This window comes from Manis javanica, chromosome 15 (assembly GCF_040802235.1).
Source record: "Manis javanica isolate MJ-LG chromosome 15, MJ_LKY, whole genome shotgun sequence".
Taxonomy (NCBI): Eukaryota; Metazoa; Chordata; class Mammalia; order Pholidota; family Manidae; genus Manis; species Manis javanica.
Genome location: NC_133170.1, coordinates 22,901,766 through 22,922,535, shown reverse-complemented (window position 1 = coordinate 22,922,535; position 20,770 = coordinate 22,901,766). Strand labels below are relative to the sequence as shown.

General features: G+C 48.4%; 2 long non-coding RNA genes and 1 pseudogene across 3 annotated transcripts in view; 1 reads left to right on the top strand and 2 right to left on the bottom strand.

Moving 5' to 3' along the window:
- The window catches only part of LOC140846362 (uncharacterized), a 62,186-nt gene that overhangs the window by 28,860 nt on the left and 12,556 nt on the right, over nucleotides 1–20,770 (top strand). Inside the window, exons 2-4 of one of the 2 annotated variants that reach the window (XR_012125380.1) lie at nucleotides 7,031–7,115; nucleotides 8,179–13,838; nucleotides 17,418–17,505. This is a non-coding gene — a long non-coding RNA (uncharacterized lncRNA). Of the gene's footprint in view, nucleotides 1–7,030; nucleotides 7,116–8,178; nucleotides 17,506–20,770 lie in introns of both variants that reach the window. The other variant, XR_012125379.1, reaches the window with a different exon arrangement.
- On the bottom strand, nucleotides 1,264–6,931 carry LOC140846578 (cytochrome b-like; annotated as a pseudogene).
- LOC140846364 (uncharacterized) overlaps nucleotides 11,967–20,770 on the bottom strand; it is a 42,757-nt gene continuing 33,953 nt past the window's right edge. The window contains exons 3-5 of the long non-coding RNA XR_012125382.1: nucleotides 12,888–16,158; nucleotides 12,364–12,424; nucleotides 11,967–12,098 (exon numbers count right to left, since the gene is read on the bottom strand). This is a non-coding gene — a long non-coding RNA (uncharacterized lncRNA). The remainder of the gene's footprint in view (nucleotides 12,099–12,363; nucleotides 12,425–12,887; nucleotides 16,159–20,770) is intronic.

The following is a 20,770-nucleotide window of genomic DNA, read 5'->3' as shown; positions in this document are numbered from 1 at the left end:
ACAGGCTGTGTTAGCAGAGCAGGGGCTGGTGAGGCTCAATCAGCCTTCTTGACTTCAGAACAGGTTCCTCTAGGAGGATATAAAGCACTGCCAAGTCCTTTGACTTTTAAGCTGTTGATAGTTGTACTCTGGTGAATAATTGTGTTATACAGAAGTATTTAGGTTTAGGGCTAATCACAGTGGGGCATCTAATCCCAGTTTGGATCTTTGCTATCTTGTATCAGTTTACTAAGGGTACTTCTGTTGTGAATTTTTACCTTGGTTATGACTTTTTAGTGTTTAACTTTATTTAATTAAAATTCACTTTAACAGTCTTTATGCTGCTTTTCTATTAACTTGGATTAATCGTATGACTGTGGTGGTTGGCATGAAATTTATGAAAACTTGATAACTAAGTCGAACTATTGTTGATGGCTTAATTCTTCTCAGTGCTGTTTCCCATAGGGGGGTGTTAAGCAAGGTGTCGTGAGCTGCCTTAGAAAGCGTATTGGCTACCCACTCCTTTCAGTCTTCAGGCTAGTTGATTTAGTCTTTTCTCACCGGAGGGCAGATACTTGCAAGTGTAATTTTGTTAAAAACTAATAGAAAAGCTGGGACCAAATCTATTTGTTCATGGAGCAGGTCTGCTAGTCTAGGCATTTTCTGTGGCTTGCTTTGTTGGAAAACTGCATGAACCTGAGTTTTGTGGGGCATATAGGGGGAAACCAGTTTATATTAAGAAGCTATATAAAAGTCAAGCCATAGTGATTTGATCTAACAGTCTTATTCACTTTAATCACACCATTCTAGTTGAATTTCATACTTAAGTGCAGCTTGTTATAAAGGCCCTTCCTTACTCATATGTATCTGGATCCCTAAGCATTTTGCAGGTTGGCAGAGAGTAGGCCTGGGAGTTGAATCTCAGGGTTTTTGGGCTTGATACTGGTTACTAACAGCATGTTTAATGGTTCCATGTACTCATCCTTGTTTGGGGAGTTTGACAAGATATTTAATACATATGGGGTGTATTTGGAGGGTAGGAGGTTTCAAGCTAACTATATTGGTGTTTATTAGATTAACTAAGTTAATGAGCACAGCTATAGCTATTAGAATAAGTATTACAACTGTGTGGTGGCTACCACAATTAACAGTACATGTATGTCTACATCTATTCCTATGCTTGCTCATATACATACAGCTACATTTACGTCTATGTCTAGAATATCCGTATTTTTTTATAAAGTCTATATGTCCTGTAGACATTGACTGAATAACACCTGAAGGTTTATATGTACAATTCACAGTTCAATTAAAGTTTAGCTACAAGTTATTTGCTTGAGTTTGGGCCTCAGACAGACAGTGAGTCCAAGCATCCCCCAAACTAAAAAATACCAGAGAAATGACAGCATGGTTTTGTGTGAGCCTGGGTCGATTAGTCACTAATCCACTGAGATATCTTACTTAAGAGGAATTAATGAGTGATTCTGAAAGAGATGGTCCTGAAGTGAGAACTGGGTGTCTAAGTCGATTTAGCTGCCCCACTATCAGTGGGCCCACAGTGAGCAGAGGGACATGATTGAGGAAGGAATTTCATCTGAGTTCAGTGTGATTCCTGTTGGATTGTCGGATCTGGATTCATGTAGAAATAGAAGCAATGTTACTATGCCCAGAATGATAACGGGAAGGATAAAATGAAGGCCAAGGTTCAGGTGAGGGCAGCCTTGTCTGCTGCAAAGCCGCCCCAGAGCCATTCTAGTAGGTTTATGCCAACATGCGAGACAGCTGAAAGGATGCTGCTAATGGCTGTTTGCCCTCAGAAAGACATGTGTTCTTGCCGTATGCTGTTGATCAGGTACAACATTTATTCTCAGGAATGCTGTTCCTATTATTGTAAATAATAAGATGCTCCCAATGTTTGAAGTGCTATTATGTGCATAGGATCCATAATCTAAGCCTCGCCCAATGTGCATAAACAAGCCAATGAAAACTACATGTGCCCCGTAAGCATGCATGTATCTAGCGATTCACCCATTACTGGACGCCACGGCTGATGTGTGTTACCGACGAGAATGTATTGAGTGTATCTGCTGTATAGGGCATTGCCAGAAAGAGGCCTGGTAAAATTTGTGGAATCAAGCAGATCCCTAAGAGTGAGCCGACATTTCATCATGCTGAGGTAATAGATGGGGAGGGTAGGTCAGTGAATGAATTGTTGATAGTTTGGACTAGGGGTGAAATTTTCACATGTTGGTCATTAAGTTCTTAGAGTTGAATTACAATGATAATTTTTTATGCTGTTGTCCATGGTTCAACACGATGTAGGAATCATGATGGTATACATTGTGTTTATTTCCAGTACGATCTTTGAAATGAGTTTTTCAGATTTTTCTTCAAAACCTTCTGTTTGTGGTAGGCTTGGGTTGATTTTAAGTGGCAGGTTTGTCTACAGGATTGTAATTAATTTAGTGACTCTTTCGTAGCTTTAATAGTATTTTTCATTTATCTTGCGGGGATGTTGGCTGGTTTTGAATACACGGCAGCCCTAGCTGCTGAGGAGTACCCTGAGGTTTGCATTGCTAATATGGCTCTACTGGGGACACTTGTATGGGGGTGTTGAAGGAGATTCTATTGGTATATTTTGTGTTGAAAAATAAGGAATGAAAGGTTGTGTTTGAGTTTCATGGTCCGGGGCATTGGGTTATTTATTAGATACTAGGGATTCTGGGTTTTCCAGTGAGGAGGCCATGGGGACTGCTGCTTTGTGTAGTTATGGTACTTGGCTTGTGACTGTGACAGGGTGGACTCTGCTGATCTCTGTTGTGGTAATCATGTAGGTTACTTGAGGGAATTCAGTATTATTGGGGTGGAATAATTGTTATTGGAAGGATAACGCAGTATAGTTAGCTAAGGCCTTTCTGGTTTGATACCAGCTGTGAGACTTTTAGGTAAAAATGTGAATGGACTTTGACGCCTTCTTGTCAAGTCTAGTAGTAGGGATGCTGAGTTTTGGCTTCTTGTTAGAGTGGTAAGTGGTCATGTGCGGTGTACAATTGTAGAGAAATAGCCCAGTAGCTTAGAAAATTTGAAGAGATGTGAAGGCTTTGTGTTAGAGCACAGATTTGTATAACACTGGTATGAATCCAAAGACTGTGGCGGGCAATTAGGGCTGTGAGTTTTAGGAGCGGGCATATTTGCACTGCCCCTCTGGGGTCTTTAGGGCCGTCCACGGCCTTTGTGCTGAGGTCGTGCTCTCCCCAGGCCACTCGCAGCCAGTGATGGGCTGACGGACAAGCAGGGCTCTCCTGCCCAGTGTGTGGCTCCCCTTGCTGGCAGCCCGTGCTGGGCGCTCCCCATAGGCCTGGATGAGACTTTGTCAGATTTGCCCTAAAGTCTGCGTCCCGTATTCCACCATCCTCATTCTTCCCTGTTCTCCTTTCGGGTGTCAGGCCTGCGCTGAGTGAGAACGCTTCCGCGCCTGCTGCTGTGCCTTCATTTCTTTCTCCTCCACAGGTATTTCCCTGGCAAATCACTCACGTGTCTGATTCCATGTTGGCCTCTGCTTCTGAGAGAACCCGAAGGGGTCCCCTAAGAAATCAAGAAAATTCCACTTGGGCTACACTAGACTCCACTGATCTTGTTATCAGGCATAATGGTGACACTCAAGCTAGATGAATATTCAAGGCAGGGAAGGAAGAATGACCTTTGTCTCCCAATAATGAATGACCCACTGGAGTGTATAAATTAAACCTTGGGGAATATTAGATTGTCACTGAGGGTCTGGGTGGGACTGTGAGTGCTGTGTGAGCATGTCTGTGTGGGTCTCTGAGGGTCAGTGAGGGACCCAGGGAGAGCCCAGGAGGGTCTCTGTGAGGGTCCCCCTTAGGGTCTGGGAGGGTCGGTGAGGGTCCCTCTGAGGGTCTGAGAGGGTCTCTGGGAGGGTAATGGGGTTCTGGTGTATCTGAAGAGTGCAGAGTGAGGCAGTGTGAGGGACCCAGGGGAGGTCCGAGGTGCTGGGAGGTAAGTTTGGATGCCGCTGGGGGCTGCACGTGTCTGTGACGGTCTGTGAGATATGGTCTCACATTCTCGGTGAGGGTTGTTGAGGGTTGTGAGGATCTGTCATGGTCTCTGTGAGGGTCCCTGTGAGGGTCTGTCTGGGTCCCGGTTAGTGTCCCTCGGTCTTTCAGGGTGTGTTTGCGGGTATGTGAGTGTCTCTGTGAGGTTCTGTGAAGGTCTGTGAGAGCCGCTTTGACAGACCCTGTGAGGGTTTCTGAAGGTCTCAGAGTTACCCTGTGAGGTTCCGTCAAGTTTTCTGTGAGGGTCCGTGTGAGGTGCTATGTGGCTCTGTGAGAGTCTGTCTTGGGGCTTGTGTGGGTACGTCAGGACCCGCATGAGTGTGTTTGAGGTTCTCTTAGTATCACTGTGAGTGTCTTTTTGAGGGTGAGAGTCCATGAGTATCCCTCTGTGTGTGTGTGTGAGGGTGTTTGTAGGTCCCTGTGAGGGTCTTTCAGGGGCTCTGTTAGGGTCTTTCAGGGTCTCAATGAGGGCCTGTGAGAGTCTCTTTGAGGGTCTTAGAGGTTCGGTGAGGGTCTCTCAGTGTCTATAAAAGTCCCTATATGTGTCTGTGACAGTCTGCAGAGGTCCCCATGTGGGTTTGCTGTGTGTTCATGTACATGTCTGTAAGGGTCTGTGAGGCTCAATGTGAGTGTGTGTGAGTCTGTGTTTGGGTCTGTGAGGGTTTCTGTGAGGACCTGCGTGAGTCTGTGGGGGTCTGTTAGTGTGACTGTTCGGGTTTCTCTGAGGGTCTGTGGGGATCTGTGCTGGTGTTTGTGTGTCTTGAGGGCCTGCAAGCATCCCTGTGCGGGTCTGCTTGGTTCTGTGTGGGACTGTACGGGTCTGTGTTAGTCTGTGAGGGTCTTTGCGTATCTGGGATGGCCTGGGATAGAAGATGTGAGGTTGTGGGAGGGTCCCTGTGAGGGTGATTAGGTCTGTGAGGGCCTCTGTGTGGGACTGTGATGGTCCCGTAGAAGGCCTCTGTGAGGGTCTGTCAGGGTCACTGAGAGGGTGTGTGTTGGTGTTTGTGGTTTCTGAGGGTGTGTGGTGGTTCCTGGGATGGTCTGGGTGGGTCTATAAGTGCCTGTGTGTGTCTGTGAGTGTCTGTGAGTGTGCCTGAGGGTATTGAGGGTTCCAGGGTGTGTTTGTGAGGGTCTGTCAGGGTCTCTGAAGTTGTGTGAAGGTCTGTGAGGGTCTGTCAGGGTCTCCATGTGGGTCCATGAGTGACTGTGAGGGTTGTGAAGGTCTGTAGGAGGGTCTGTGATGTTCTGCGAGGGTCTGTGAGCCTCCCTGTGAGGTTCTGCGAGGGGCTCTGTGACAGTGAGTGAGGGTCTCTGTGAGGGTCCGTGCTGTTGGATAAGGGTCCCTGTGGAGTCGTGTGGGGTTCATTGTGAAGGTGTGTGAGGGTCTCTGTGAGGGTTTTGGGGTCGGGGACGGTCTGGGAGGTTCCCTGTGTGTGTCAGAGAGGCTCTTTGTAAGTTACTGTGAGTAGTGTGCCTGTGAGCATCTCTGAAGGTCTGTGGAGGGTGTGGAAGGGTCCCTGAGTTTCTGTGAGGCTCTATGGGGGTGGGGGGGGCCTGTGAAGGTGTGTGGAGCTCAGTCAGAATCTCTGTGAGGCTGTGTGAGGGTCCCTGTGAGGGTGTGTCAGGTTTGGGGAGGGTACATTTGGATCCCGCTGAGAGTCTGAGCGTGTGTGTAACGGACTCTGTGAGGGACTTTGAGGTTCCTCGGAAGGGTGCGCAAGACTCTCTGAGGTTCTGTTAGTGTCAGTTAGGGACTCCGTGAGGGACTGTGGGGGTATTTGAGGTTTCCTCAGTGAGTGTGACAGTCTTTGATGGTCTGTGTGGGTCCTTGAGGGTCTGAGAGGTCTTTCTGTGTCCATGTGAATGTGTTTGTTTCTGTGAGGATCTGCGTGGGTCTGTGAGTGTCCCTGTGAAGGTCTGTGAGGGCCAATGTATGGGTGGGTCTGTCTTGGTGTCTGTGAAGGGCTTGATGTTCTGTGAGGGTCTCTGAGAGGGTCCCAGTGAGGGTCTCTGAGGTTCTGTGCGGGTCAGTTGGTGTCACTGTGAGGGTCCCTATGAGGGTCTGTGTTGGTCTTCTGTGGTCTTCCAGGGTTTGTGAAGGTCTCTGAGGATACCTGTGAGTGCTTTGGGGGTCTCTGTGAGGTTCTGTTTGGGTCTGTGAGGGTCTCTGTGAGGGCCTGTGTGGTTCTGGGAGGGTACGCAGGGATCTGTGATTATTCCTTAGAGGTTCTGTGTGTAGGACTGTGAAGGGCCCTTTGACGTCATGTGAGGGGCTGGGGCATGCCCTGTGTGGGTCTGGTAAGGAGGATCTCTAATGGTCTGGGAGTGTCTGGGAGGGCTAGAAATGGTGTCGGTGGGGGACCCCATTGTTGACCTTACCGCAGTCATGGCAGGAGAAGAGCACAGGGGCTTGTCTGCCCTGTTTCCTGTTGTCCCTTCAGCCCCACCTGTGGCACTTGACCTGCAAGGGTGTTTGTCGCCTATACCCCCATTCCCAGAACTCACCTCTAGGGGCCCGTGAGAGGGCCCAGCTGTCCCGAGCCTTGGGGTCCCCTCTGTGCCCCTCCCCTGACCCGAGGTGGGGTCTCTCTGGCCGGGATCCCAGTCCCACAGGCCCTGTCTGGGCTCTCACGGGGGCCCCTGGAGGAGGCGGGGAGCTGCACGCATAGGCAGATGCGGCTCCAGGGGACAATGCAGCACCAGTGTCTGCACCCATTTGACTCCTCCACCACGGCATACCTTGGGGTGGGGGGTCCTGACAGGCACGGGGCAGGGCCATCCATGGTCCTTGCATCAGGGCTCCCGGAGCAGGACTCACCCCCAGGGGCGGCCCTGTAGCTGGCCCACTGTGTGCGCTGCATGTGGCACAACGTTGACATCGCTCCGGCTTTCCCATGGGAACCGGCCAGGGTGGAGGGGTGTAGGCTGGAGCAGAGCACACCGTGGGCAATCTTGGACTGCACTCTCATTCTGGACAGGTCACTTCCAGCCAGTTGTATGACAGATCCTGTGTGATGACCTCTTCCCCCTCCGAGCCCTGGGCTGGGCAGCTTTGGGAGCCAGGTGAGTGTTGCTCTGGGACCCCAGGCCCATCCCTTACCCTTTATTGTCCCCCTGAGAGCCTTCTTTGAACCACGTGTGGAAGTAAAGGTCACAGACCCTGAGTGAGTCTCAAGGACCCCAGCCCTGTGCAGGTTTATTCAGTATATTGTGGGAAAGTCAAGCTTCCCTGCCTGTGTGAGCCTGGTCCTCTGTCACAGGTCCCCGTGGCAGCTCTTGGGTTTCGTGGGCTGGTGTGGGTGGAGACCCCAGGGCGGGCCACCATGCGGGAGCCATGGGCCCTGAGCAGCTCCTCCCCTCTGCGCTTGTGATGGTGGTGAGTCTCCAGGGATCCTCAGTCCCTTCACCATTGTGGGGTGCAGCGTGCCATTTTGCCACCATCCTCCCCTGTCCCCCAAAGGTTCAGGGTCCACCTTCAGATGGTGACTGCGCACAAGCCACAACAGCCTTGATCCCTGATTCCCCAGAAGGGAAGGTGTGGCCCAGCCCTCAGGACCTCTGTGCACCCCACCCGCACACCCTCAGAGCCAGGAGTGCATCCTCTTTCTGCTGCTCCTGAGTGGGAGAAGGGTGGAGGGAGGGGATGCTCAGCTAGAGGGACCCCAGCCCTCCGCAACCTCGGCTTCATCAGGACAGAAGGGGCTGCCCGGCAGGTGTCAGCTACTCCCCACCCAGAGCTCTGGGTGGGGGTAGTATCCTGCGCCTCTGCTCTCAGGCAAGCACTGCCCCGGACACCCCTGCAGGGAACTTTTCAGATACTTTCTGGAGCCTGAGGGGAACTTCAGCCTCTGTAAACGTCTCCCTCACAGCTGCCCAAGAGCAAGCAGCGGGGCCGGCTGAGCCAGATCCTGGGGTTGGGGGGCGTCTTACAGGTTTTCCTCATCTTGTCAAGTCCAGATGCTTTTGTTTTGTAATGAGGCTCTCATGGAAACTAAGGTGCATCGAGGGCAAGGGGTGCAGGTGGGCATGCCACACCACAGGCATCCTCAACCTCCCTTTCCAACTCGGGAAGCCACGTTGGCTGCGTGGGAAGAGCGGACCCTGACTCCTTCCCTTCCCCCAGCAGGGCACAGACAGAAGCCACCACCTCTCCTGAGAGAAAAGCATGTATTTTGGGAAATGAAGGAAGTTGCGGTAGGAAGAAACCATCAGCACTAAGGGGATGTGCTGATGTGAGGAAAACCAAGTGTTCTTCGCACTATATGGATCTTTTCTTGAAGAAAATTTGTCCCAGGAAACACAGGAAACCCCGCTCCCGCTGAACAGATGGCACATCTCTCTGAATCGTAGGATGCCTTAGGCAGTGGAGGGTGCAGGCTGAGGCATCTGCCACCCTTGGCACGTGCTGGCAGGGCCTGGCTGGGCACCCCAGCTCACGGGGTGGGAAGGCCCTGTTGCCGTCCTTGTCTCTGGCCAGCCTGCTCTCACCAGGACTGTGTGGCCCTTCAGGGTGGCCTGGAGATTGCAGGCTTTCTCTCTCGTCGCCCTCCCTTGCTCTTCATAGGAGAGAACCTGTGGTACCAGAAGTCTGTGGCACCATGATCTCCTGCTGGAGCCTGGAATTGCCCTTTGTGCCAATTTAACTCCAAGGGAGGACATCCATGTTGAAGTTTGATTTTCTCGCCTAGGATCCATCCCAAAGGGGACTAGGCTGTCGCAATCCCCTGAGCCTCAGCAGCCCCGCTGTCTGAAACAGATCTGCTGTTGTCTTGTCCCTGGCTCTGGGCAGTGGCTGACGGAGACCTGCCTTTTTGCTGGGGAAGTTCACTGCAGAAAATCCCCTGTGGAAAGTGCTGTCTCTTTTTTGTGAGGTGGCTTTCTGGAGGAGCCTGTTCCTCCTTCTGTCCGAGCTGGCAGGACTTGCTTCTTAAGGATTTCACTGTTTCCTTATCCTTATTTAACTTCCCATTGTCTTGGGAGGCCCTCGGTTCTGCATACCTTTTTTGATGTTCTCCTTGTTCGGACCTCCTACAGTGCTTTTCCTCACCAGCAGGTACTGCCATCTTGCTCTGGCTCTGATCTGGCTCATCCGGTCTCCAGGACCACTTCAGCCCCTGGCTGCTCTGATATGAGGCCCATCTACTCAACATGATGTCACCTGACACATGCGCAGCTGATGTGTCCCCAGTTGATGTGCTCTGCAAGCTGCACAGAGAGCTCTGAGAATCTGAGCCATCTGCAGAAAGAAATGCCTGGGAGTGCTGACGGAGCGCGTGAGCGTCGCAGTCCTGAAGAAGCTCACCAGGGCCGCTGTCTGCTTCCCAGACTCTACCTTCTCGCGGAGCTCAGAGTCACTGTGCTGTGCATCAAGGCGTGGCTCTTCCAGATCCTGAATCACACCCTTTACACTTGGCAGTGTAGGGATTTTATTTGTCCCTGGAGTCCCTGATCTCCTGAGATCTACATTAGGAATTTGGGAGTTGGCCGGCACACTGGATTTCAAGGTGACTTTTCAAGCAGAGGCCTCCTCAGCTGCCACCAACCCCCTGTCCTCATCAGCACTTGAAGAAGGGGAGTCACTGCTGCCCTCCAACATGGTGATCCTGCAGTGGGGGTGTCCTGCGGCCCAGCCTCCGCTCTCCCCACCTGACTCACTCCTGGCCGTAGCTGAACCTGGGCTCATCTCCAGGCTATGTGGACCCTCACGGCCATCTCGCTGTGCCACATTCTGCACACAGACCTGCACGTGGAGGTCTGAGCAGGCGGCCTGCTCACCTGTGTGGTCAGAGGGGCCTCTGAGGATGCGTGGCCATCACAACGTGGGGTCTCTCCCAGGGTGTTCTGGATTTCCTCATATGTACGTGAGGGGGCAGGGAGTGGACTCACTGGGCTGGGAATCGCCTCTTTCTTTACTGCCTCCTCTCCCAGGGGGCACTGAGGTTTTTCCAAGAGCTGGTATAACATATTTAGCTGGGCCCCAGCTACACAGGTAGCTGAGTATGTATAGTGCTTTTCCTCACCAGCAGGGACAGACATCTTGCACTGGCTCTGATCTTGCTCCTCTGGACTCCAGGATCCCTTCAGCCCCTGGGTGCTCTGATGTGAGGCCCATCTACTCAACGTGATGTCACCTGACACATGTGCAGCTGATGTGTCCCCAATTGATGTGCTCTGCGAGCTGCACAGAGAGCTCTGAGAATCCGAACTGTCTGTGGGAAGAAACGCCCGGGAGTGTTGATGGAGGGCGTGAGCGTCGCAGTCCTGAAGAAGCTCACCAGGGCCGCTGTCCGCTGGCTGCTTCCCAGAATCTACCTTCTCGTGGAGCTCAGAGTCACTGTGCTGTGCATCAAAGTGTGGCTCTTCCGGATCCTGAAATCACACCCTTTTCACTTGGCAGTGTTGGGATTTTATTTGTCCCTGGAGTCCCTGATCTCCTCAGATCCACATTAGGAATTTGGGAGTTGGCAGGCACACTGGATTTCAAGGTGACTTTCCAAGCAGAGGCCTCCTCAGCTGCCACCGACCCCCCGTCCTCATCAGCACTTGAAGAAGCGGACCCAGTGCTGCCCTCCAACATGGTGAACCTGCAGTGGGGGTCTCCTCCGGCCCAGCCTCCACTCTCCCCACCTGACTAACTGCTGGCTGTGGCTGCACCTGGGCTCATCTCCAGGCTGGTTCTGTGGGCCATCACGGCCATTTCGGTGTGCAATATTCGGCCCACAGATATGCACGTGGAGGTCTGAGCAGGCGGCCTGCTCAACTGTGTTGTCAGAGGGGCCTCTGAGGCCACATGGCCTTCACCAGGTGGGGTATCACCCAGGGTCTTCTGGATTTCCTCATACGTAGTTGAGGGGGCAGGGAGGGGACTCACTGGGCTGAAGACTTGAGCTTTTTTAACCACAGGAGGTAAGGTATTCTGCTCACTTTCTCGCTGCTTCTACACAGAATGACATTCCAGATTGTGCTGGGATGGGGCCTCAGGCTGAGGCAGGGGTTGGGTTGGTGAAATGTGTGGCCCTACTATAGCCTGAAATTGTAATTGGAAGGCAGGAGAGTGTCCATTGAAAGAGACAGAGCGAATCTCTTGCTGGGAACCAGATTCCTTGGTATTAGCCTCCAGCGACTCGCTGTGTATAAAGGGGATACCCCAGAAGAACTGTTCGCATTTCTGCTGTAAGTGGTCCCCCAAATCCTTAGAAGCTGGGGACTTTCCAGGACTGGCCAGCTGCTCTGGTTCACCTTTTGTGCTCTCACCCAGGGACTTCACAGTTCCCATAGAATTCAGGCGGTGGTCTGACCCATCTCCCTTTTCGTTCTCCTTCCACATCTTCTGCTTTGTTCTCCTGCTGATTAGTGTCTCCTGCATCTTCTGGGTGTCAGGGTTCACAAATGAGGGGCTACAAGCCTCTAGTTGTTTGTCTGTGGGGTGTTCCCAGAATGAGACGTCTAGTGGGTGTTGGGGCAGGTGTTCTTGCTGCGACTTGCATCGTGAGGAGGTCGAGGGGCTCCAGGCTTTGGCATCTGCCTGACACCTGGAAGGGGCTGGCATGGGAGAGGTGCAGGACCAACACCTGAGATGACTCAGGTGTGCGAAGCCAGCCAGTGGGCATATGGGGCCGAGCTCCTTGGGATGGTGCTAGGCGGACTGCCATTGAGTCACGCTGAGTGTGAGTCGGAGTGGAGCTTGGTGGTGGGACAAAGGAGGTCATCGGAGGTGGAGGCCAAGGCTGTGAATTCAAGGAATTTGGTGGGGAAGGGGAAGGACTACGTGTGAAAGGCTCTGGCGGCTGAGAGTCACTCTGGGACGAGTCTGAATGGACACAAACTTTGGACGTTAGCAGGCCTGGAGAGCAGCTGGAGGCCAAACGTGGAGAGCGTGTGGCTGGAGGAGCCAAGGAAGCCGAAGGGCCCACAGCAGGAGCAGTGCTGTCCTCAGGCTCTCTGCACGGCCACTGGGCTCCCGCAGGCTCTGCTTTGGACACCTCACTGGGCTGCTCTGGAGATGACATCTGAGAGTCACCGTTGTCAGGGAGCCTCCTCACGCGGCTGCAGAAGACAGGAGGCAAGAGCTGCAGCCAGGAGCAGCCAGGGCCAGGGGGGCCGAGCAGGCCAGGCAGGGCTGAGCGCCTGAGGCCCATGGCCCTGCAGGTCCCCATGCTGACTGCACAGTACTGCTGTCCCCCAGGTCTGCAGTCACACCTGTCCACATGTCTCCCCCACCACATCAGTCCCAGGCTGCCTGCAGCCCTGGAGTCCCGTCATAAGGCTCTGGGAGGAAGGAGGACCCAGAGGAGAAGGGAAGATTCTTTACCTTCTCAGAAGAAGTAACAGTTACTTAAACTCTCCCAGGTCATGAAGGAATTCTCTGCAAGCTGGAAAGCGGAAGATATGATCATGTTGGGGAAGGCAGGGACCTAGGGGTCTTATAGGAGACTGAGGGCTACATCCCTTTAGGGGAGACATTGGGGAGCTTAGAGTCTGGAGCCCAAGCCTCAGTGTCCAAGGCCACAGGGTCCCTGATGGCGATGGCAAGACTCGTGACCGGGAACGCTTTGCCGTTTGCAAAGTGATTCGACATCCATAGCCTGCTGCAGCCTCACAGCCACGCTCAGGGGGGAGACATGGCAAGGGCCACCTCACAGAGGCACCTGGCGTAATTTAAACACCTACACGTGGACCTGGAGTCCCCTCTTCCCAATCCGGACACTCTTGGTCCACTCCAGCCCACCGCGTCCGTTCTGGGTGACAGCATCCTCAGGGGCGTCGTGGAGTTGGGCCCTCCAGCCGGAGAGCCAGGCTGACTCAGGTGTGCAGGGCCAGCTGACAGAAGCTCACCTTTCAGAGATCCACTTCTTTTTTTATACTTTTTCTTTCCATTTGGCTCCAAGTGATGCTGAGGGACCAAAAACATGACAGGCTGGGACCAAGTCTCATTCACCTCCATAGACAAGCTGCAGAGGCTCGGTGTCTATGCACAGGACTTCCTACATTTACTTCACAGGCCCCGAGGTGTCCTGTCCTTGTACTCATTTTTAACACAGATGAGAACATTTTCCCTTTTCCTTCCTTGGAGAATGTAAAGGATTTTCTGTGTGGGACCCGCCCTGGCTTTCTTGCATCAGTGTATTTCTCTGCTCAAGAAACACACACGTGCTCAGACCTACAGGCCCCTCTGAGCTCAGTCAGGCCGCACTCTGCCTCCTGAGGCCAACACCCCACTGCAGCCCCTGCTCAGAGGCACTGCGGGCTCAGCACGGCCCTCAGGTCAGCCTGGATGAAGCTTCTCCCTGGATCCCTGCCCCAGGAAGGCAGCTGGTAAATCAGTGCTCAGGGGCCTGTCCTCCTGCAGACATCAGATTCTTAGCATCTGGGCTTCAGCCGCTGGCCACTGGGTTTGGGATTTGAGCCTGGAGCCCTTCAGCCACCTGGCCCCTGTCTAGGAACTTTGGCTAGATCCTCCTGCCAGAACTCGTGCCTGGCCTGGCTTATGCCTAGGAGGAGGATCTTGTATTCTTTCCTGAGAAGAGATGATCTCTTCTTTCCCATCCCAGGAGCCTCTACAGCTGACTCCAAAAAGCAGAAGTAAAGACAGAAAAGAGAGAACCACATTCTGTTGGGTCTGGCCAAGGTTTTCTTACCTTCCTGATGTTTCCATGTTTTTTAGATGGTAGTGATGAGGATGGATCACTTGCGAAGAAGGGGAGTAATAGAAGAAAGAGCCCGAGTCCCCACAGGATGCCTACGATGGTCGTAGGCACCCAGGAAGTGGAGCTGGAGCTCAGCCAGGTAGCTAGAATGGTTTCCAGACACAGGAGAGGACTCTCCATCATCTGAATCGCACTGCTGCCCTCAGGCAACTGACCTCTGGGCCTGTGCTTGGGCACAGCACAGCAGGCCCACATCACAGAGCAGTGGCCTTGTCACAAACGGTTCCTGAGGGCGGGGGAGGGGACAGAGGAGGAGCAGGCGGAACCACAGCCCCTCCCCCACCATCCAGTCCCACAGGGCTCTGCACCCTACTGGGCCTTGTAGGTTCCTTCTTTCCAACTCTATTCACTCTGTCAGGGAGACCTTAGCCACTTTTACTGTCATCCAGACATTATCTGGTCCCCACATTACTTTTTTTTTATTAAGGTATCATTGATACACACTCTTATGAAGGTTTCACATGAAAAACAATGTGTTTACTACATTCACCCATGTTATCGAGTCCCCACTCCATACCCCATTGCAGTCACTGTCCATCAGTGTAGTAAGGTGCCACAGGGTGACTACTTGTGTTCTCTCTGCTACACTGTCTTCTCCGTGACCCCCCACACCACGTGTACTAATCATAATACCCCTTAGTCTCCTTCTCCCTCCCTCCCCCCACTCCCCTTTGCTAACAACTAGTCCCTTCTTGGGTGTCTGAGTCTGCTGCTGTTTTGTTCTTTCAGTTTTGCTTTGTTGTTATACTCCACAAATGAGGGAAATCATTTGCTATTTGTCTTTCTCTGCCTGACTTATTTCACTGAGTATGATACCCTCTATCCCCGTCCATGTTGTAGCCAATGATAGGATTTGTTTCTTTCTTACGGCTGTGTTCCATTGTATATATGTACCACATCTTCTTTCGCCATTCATCTGCTGATGGACTCTTAGGTCGCTTCCATATCTTGGCTATTGTAAATAATGCTGCAATAAATATTGGGGTGCATTTGTCTTTTTGTATCTGAGAACTTGTCATCTTTGGGTGAATTCCTATGAGTGGAATTCCCGGGTCAAATGGTATTTCTATTTTTAGTTTTTTGAGGAACCTCCATACTGCTTTCCACAATGTTTGGACTAATTTACATTCTCACCAGCAGTGTAGTAGGGTTCCCCTTTCTCCACATCCTCTCCAGCACTTGTTGTTCCTTGTCTTTTGGTTGTTGGCCATCCTAACTGTTGTGAAGTGATAGCTCTATGTGGTTTTAATTTTCATTTCCCTGATAATTAGTGATATGTAACATCTTTTCATGTGCATGTTGGCCATCTGAATTTCTTCTTCGGAGAAGTGTCTGTTCATATCCTCGGCCCGTTTTTTAATTGGGTTATTTGCTTTTTGGATGTTGAGGCATGTGAGTTCTTTATACATTTTGGATGTGAACCCCTTGTTGTAAGTCATTTACAAATATATTCTCCCATACTGTAAGATGCCCTTTGGTTCTGCTGATGGTGTCCTTTGCTGTACAGAAGGTTTTTAGCTTGATGTAGTCACATTTGTTTGTTTTGGCTTTTGTTCCCCTTGCCTGAGAACATGTGTTCAGGAAAAATTGCTCATATTTATATTCAAGAGATTTTTACCTATTTTTTCTTCTGTGAGTTTATGTTTCATGACTTACATTCAGGTCTTTGATCTATTTCAAGTTTACTTTTGTGTATGCAGTTATATAATAATTCAATTTCATTCTCTTACATGTGGCTGTCCAGTTTTGCCAACACCATTTGTTGACAGGGGTGTCATTTCCCCATTGTATATACATGTCTCCTTTATTCTATATTAATTGGCCATATATGTGTGGGTTTATATCTGGGCTATCTATTCTGTTCCTTTTATCTATTGGATCTTTTCTTGCGCCAGTACCAAATAGTTTTGATTAGAATGACTTTGTAGAAGAGCTTGAAGTTATGGAGGATAATCCACCCAGCTTGAAGTGATAAGAAGTGTGGGATTGGGTGAAGAAGCCAGGAGCAGCAGCACATTTTGGGAAGGAGGAATTGCGTGTCCAGTTACATAGGCATGAGAGAGCATATGGCAGGTTTGCATAGTACCCAGTCACTTGGTGAGGCTGGAGCCGGGGTGCTCTGCTGGTCATTAGGTATGCTTAGGAATATCCCATCTCTGTTTGCCTCTGGGCATGTGGCAGCTTTGCACTTCCCACCAGGCTTGAGGATGTGGCCAGTGAAAGTAAGCAGAGGGGATGTCTGTTACTTCCAGGAGGAAGATTTAAAAGCTGATGCCTGTATTTTTGCTACTTCCTGTTTTCTTTTGGCTACTTGCAATGTTCTGGAGGGTGGTTGCTTTGTTCGCCTTCGTTGTTCTGGAATGAGGCCAGTGGTGATGGAGGCAGAGCCACCAGCTGACCTGCAAAGGACGAGGGGATAAGCAAGATACAAAACTCTATTGTAAGCCCCTGGGATTTGGGATTGTTGGCTACTGCAGGGAAACTTAATTGACTCTGGCTGATACAAGGGCCTTTCCAGAACCATGAAGGCTTTGAGATTTTATATCACCTGTAAGCTAACAGCTAGCCTGCCAGAGTTACCGAGGGGCTGGCAGAAGACACGAGATCCCCAAGTGAGAGAATAAGGATTTTTTTTCTTCCCCACCAGCAAGAATCTTCAGCTGCTTTGTTGCAGTGATTTCCCTGTCCCCCAAGTCCCTCTGTGGCAGTGCAGAGAGGGCCAGTGGGCTCGTGTCACAGCACAGGACCGTGGAGATTAGGAACCCTCCTCATCCATAGGGTTACAAGCCAAGCTGAGCAACTTTTGTCTGAGGGAGATACTATCTTTATTATACTGGAAAGAAGACGAACTTTCCCTCTGCTCTGGAGCGGGGTCCCTGTCTCTATTTCCCAAATCTGGTCACTACACAAACATTCTTGAAAAGATACTCAGGAACCAAATTTGTCAGTGTTTTGTTTGCAAGAAGTGCAGAAATGTGAGAGACCCAGAGAGATTGTCTTCCAACAGTATCTTTGGGTAAGTGGAGGAAAGTGAATGCTGGAAGGTATTTGGAGCCCAATTGGGAAGGATTTTATAGCATGTTAGGGAGATTAGACTTTATCTGGTAGCCAGAGGGGAGCTGTCAAAGGTTCTAAAACATGGTATGGAGGATAGAGGGGGATTGGAGAAGGAGAATACCACCACTAGGGAAAGGTTAGGGTTAAAATGTAGGTGTGGGAATTTTAACATCTGAAGGGAGCTGGAGCCCCTGGATTGAGCTCTACTTGGGTAAATTCTATAACCTTCAAAGCTCAGATCAAAAGACATTTTGATTTAGATTTAAAAAGTTACCTTTCCAAAGCAGAAGCTTTTTGTCAAAAAAAGTCTAATGCAGAATTCCAACCAATAAAACAGATGGAGGGAGACACACTTTGCTTAAAACAGAAACGGGGGCCCTGGAGCCCAGTCCCAGGCAGACACCCAGGACTCCTCTGGAGCCCTTCGGAGCCACAAACTGCACTTTGAACCCAGTACTCTTTTCCCAGTTGGCCCAGGCAGAATTAATTCCTTCTTACTCTCTGTTCTCTTAACAGTTTGATCGTATCACCAGCGCAGCATTTATCACCTTGACACATGTTTGCAGAAAGCATCCTTAATTTTTATCTCTGTATTTTCCAGTACCCAGCACAGTGCCTGTCTGCCTGGAAGATTCTATCACGGTGTTTGCTGGGTTGAACTGAATTGACGTGAAAAACACATCAATGAGGTAACTAGAGAATTACATTTTTTGTCAGAGCTTTGCATTTTAAATTTAATGAAATATAGCAGACAATTCCTGAGACCTGACTATGGGCAAATAAGAATATAGGAAGTAATGAACTAAAATAACTTTCTATAGTGAAGCGATTTTAGTTTTAGTCTGTCTAATGTACCAACAAATGCTTACTCAAGACACAGAGATCATTTTCTTAGAAAGGAGACCACAGTCCTAATAAATAACATCCTCCAAATTAGAGTGAGAAGATCGCCAGACCTTCTTCCTCAAATATATAAATCTATTCAGTCACCAGTGTTTTCATCAGGTAGGGAAGGAAAGCCCTGTGTTTACTCTGCTAACTTATGCCAGCGGAATATTTACTTGTGAAAAAAATGCAATAATTAAAAACAACCAAACAAACATGAGCACATTCTCCATAGCCGTTACATCTGTGTGGAGCGACTGGTGAAAACAGCCCCGGGAGTCTCTGAGCCCTCCTCACTTCCATGGGCTTCATACAGATCGGTCTCACTTTTAAGGAGAACACAGCAGGTGGAATTTCCATTCATTCTGCTCTAGTTCTGTCCTGGCCATTGTCTGTCTGTCTGGAAGAGGGTCAGCCCTGAGTTAGGATGAAGAGGGAGGGAGGGACAAACCCAAGATCCCATTGTGAGGCTGAACCTCACGTCTGTAGGGGTGAAACTTAACACAATTTTTGGAGCCCTCTTTAGGTAAAAGAATGCAAAATTAGGTATGAAAATGGAGTGCTTATTTAGAATGAGAACAGAACTCATAGTGGAACATTTTATTAACTACTGTATATATGTTTATAATGTTACTTTTGAAGCTATTTTAGCTATATACTTTCTGTATTTTCATACAAGCAATTTTGTGATATTTTCTATAGAGAATAAATGATTCAGTCTTTTATTTAATATGGTTGATGAAAAAACTATTTATTTTTATTACTGACAGTTTAGAAAAATATCTTCCAGCTTCACAACTTGTGATTTGTAATGCCAAGAAAATGTTTAGAATTGTCAAGTTTGGGCAGACTGCTATCATATAGGATATGACAGACTTCTTTCATACAGGAGCTGTAAGGTTTTAAGGCATTCAAGATTTTCTTGTGAGCTTCTATTTTAAGTATCCTTTGAATTGATGTCAGCCATGTCTTCTGACATATTACAAATTTTATGTTATCTTCATCCATGCCAGTATTTTGTGTCAAATCAGCAAGAAATTTAAATATTTTCTCAATATATTCCTATGAATCATTTCTCATTAATTGGATTATCAAATGATCCAAGAGCTTATTACTTATCATTACTTCTATTTGAAATGTATCCCTTTTCTTCCTCTTAATTAATTACTGCCTTTGTTATGATCTAATTTTATTTTATTATTACAATTTGCTTCATGATGTTGGATATCTATTGACTTTATTACTCAACTTTATTTTTGTATTTTACATTTCATTGTTGTTTTAATCTGCATGTTCTTATGGTTCTTTTTGCATTGAAGTATCTTTGATATATAATCTTATATTGGTTTCAAATGTACAACACAGTGGTTCTACACCTACCCATATTAGTAATTCCTCACCCCCACTAGTGCAGTCACTAACTGTCAACATAGAAAGATGCTACAGAATCACTGACTATATTTTCCAAGTTGTACTGCTATCCCCGTGACCAACTTATATTGTGATTATGAATGATGGGGTTCCTTTATCCCCCTCCCTCTATACCCTCACCCCAACCCCTCCCCGTTGGTAATCACTAGTCACTTCTCAGTGTCTATGAATTTAGTGCTGTTTTGTTCCTTCTGTTTTGCTTTGTTTGTATATTCCACAAATAAGTGAAATCATATGGTATTTGTCTTTCTCCACCTGGCTTATTTTACTGAGTATAATACCCTGTAGATCCATCCATGTTGTTGCAAATGGCATGATTTCTTTTCTTTTCAAGGCTGAATGATATTCCATTATGTGTATGTACCACATCTTATTTATCCATTCATCTGTTGATGGACACTTAGGTTGCTTCCATATCTTGGCTATTGGAAATAATGCAGTGATAAACATAGGGGTGCATTTATCTTTTCGAGTCAGGGGATTTTCTTTTAATTGAGTAAATTCCTAGAAGTAGAATTACTGGATTGAATGGTATTTCTACTTGTAGTTTTTTGAGGAACCTCTGAACTGCTTTCCACAGTGGTTGCACCAATTTACATTCCCACCAACAGTGTAGAGAGGGTTCCCATTTCTCTACATCCTCGCCAGCATTTGCTATTTTTTGTCTTTTGGATAATGGCCACTCTAACTGGTGTGAGGTGATATCTCATTGTGGTTTTATTTGCATTTCCCTGATAATTAGTGATGTGGAGCATCTTTTCATGTGCCTGTTGATCATTTGAATTCTTTCTTTGGAGAAATGTGTTCAGGTTCTCTGCCCATTTTTTAATTGAGTTATTTGTTTTTTCAGTGTTGAGGCATGTGAGTTCTTTATATATTTTGAATGTTAACCCCATTTCAGATAAATCATTTATGAGTATATCCTCCCATATGGTAGGTTGCCTTTGTGTTCTGCTGATGGTGTCCGCTGTACGGAAGCTTTTTAATTTGATGTAGTCCCACTGGTTCATTTTTGTTTTTCTTTCCCTTGACCGAGGAGATGTGTCCAGGAAAAAATTTATATTTATCTTGAAGAGATTTTTGCCTATGTTTTCTTCTAAGAGTTTTATGGTTTCATGTCTTACATTTACATCTTTGATCCATTTCAAGTTTACTTTTGTGTATGGGGTTAGACAATAATCCAGTTTCATTCTCTTGCATGTAGCTGTCCAGTTTTGCCAGCACCACTTGTTGAAGAGGTTGTTTTTTTCTCCATTGTATATTCATGGCTGCTTTATTATATATTAATTGATCAAATATGCATGGGTTTACGTCTGAGTTCTCTATTCTGTTCTATTGATCTGTGGGTCTGTGCCATTACCATTCTCTTTTGATCACTGTAGCTTGTAATATAGCTTGAAGTCAGGGAGTGTAATATCCCCAGATTTGTTCTTCTTTCTTAGGATTGCTTTGGCTATTTGGAGTCTTTTCTGGTTCCATATGAATTTTAAAACTATTTGTCCTAGTTCATTGATAAATGCTGTTGGTATGTTGATAGGAATGGCACTGAATCTTTAAAAATGCTTTACACTGGATGGCCGTTTGACAATATTAATTCTTACTGTTCATGAGCATGGGATAGATTTCCATTTAGTGTCA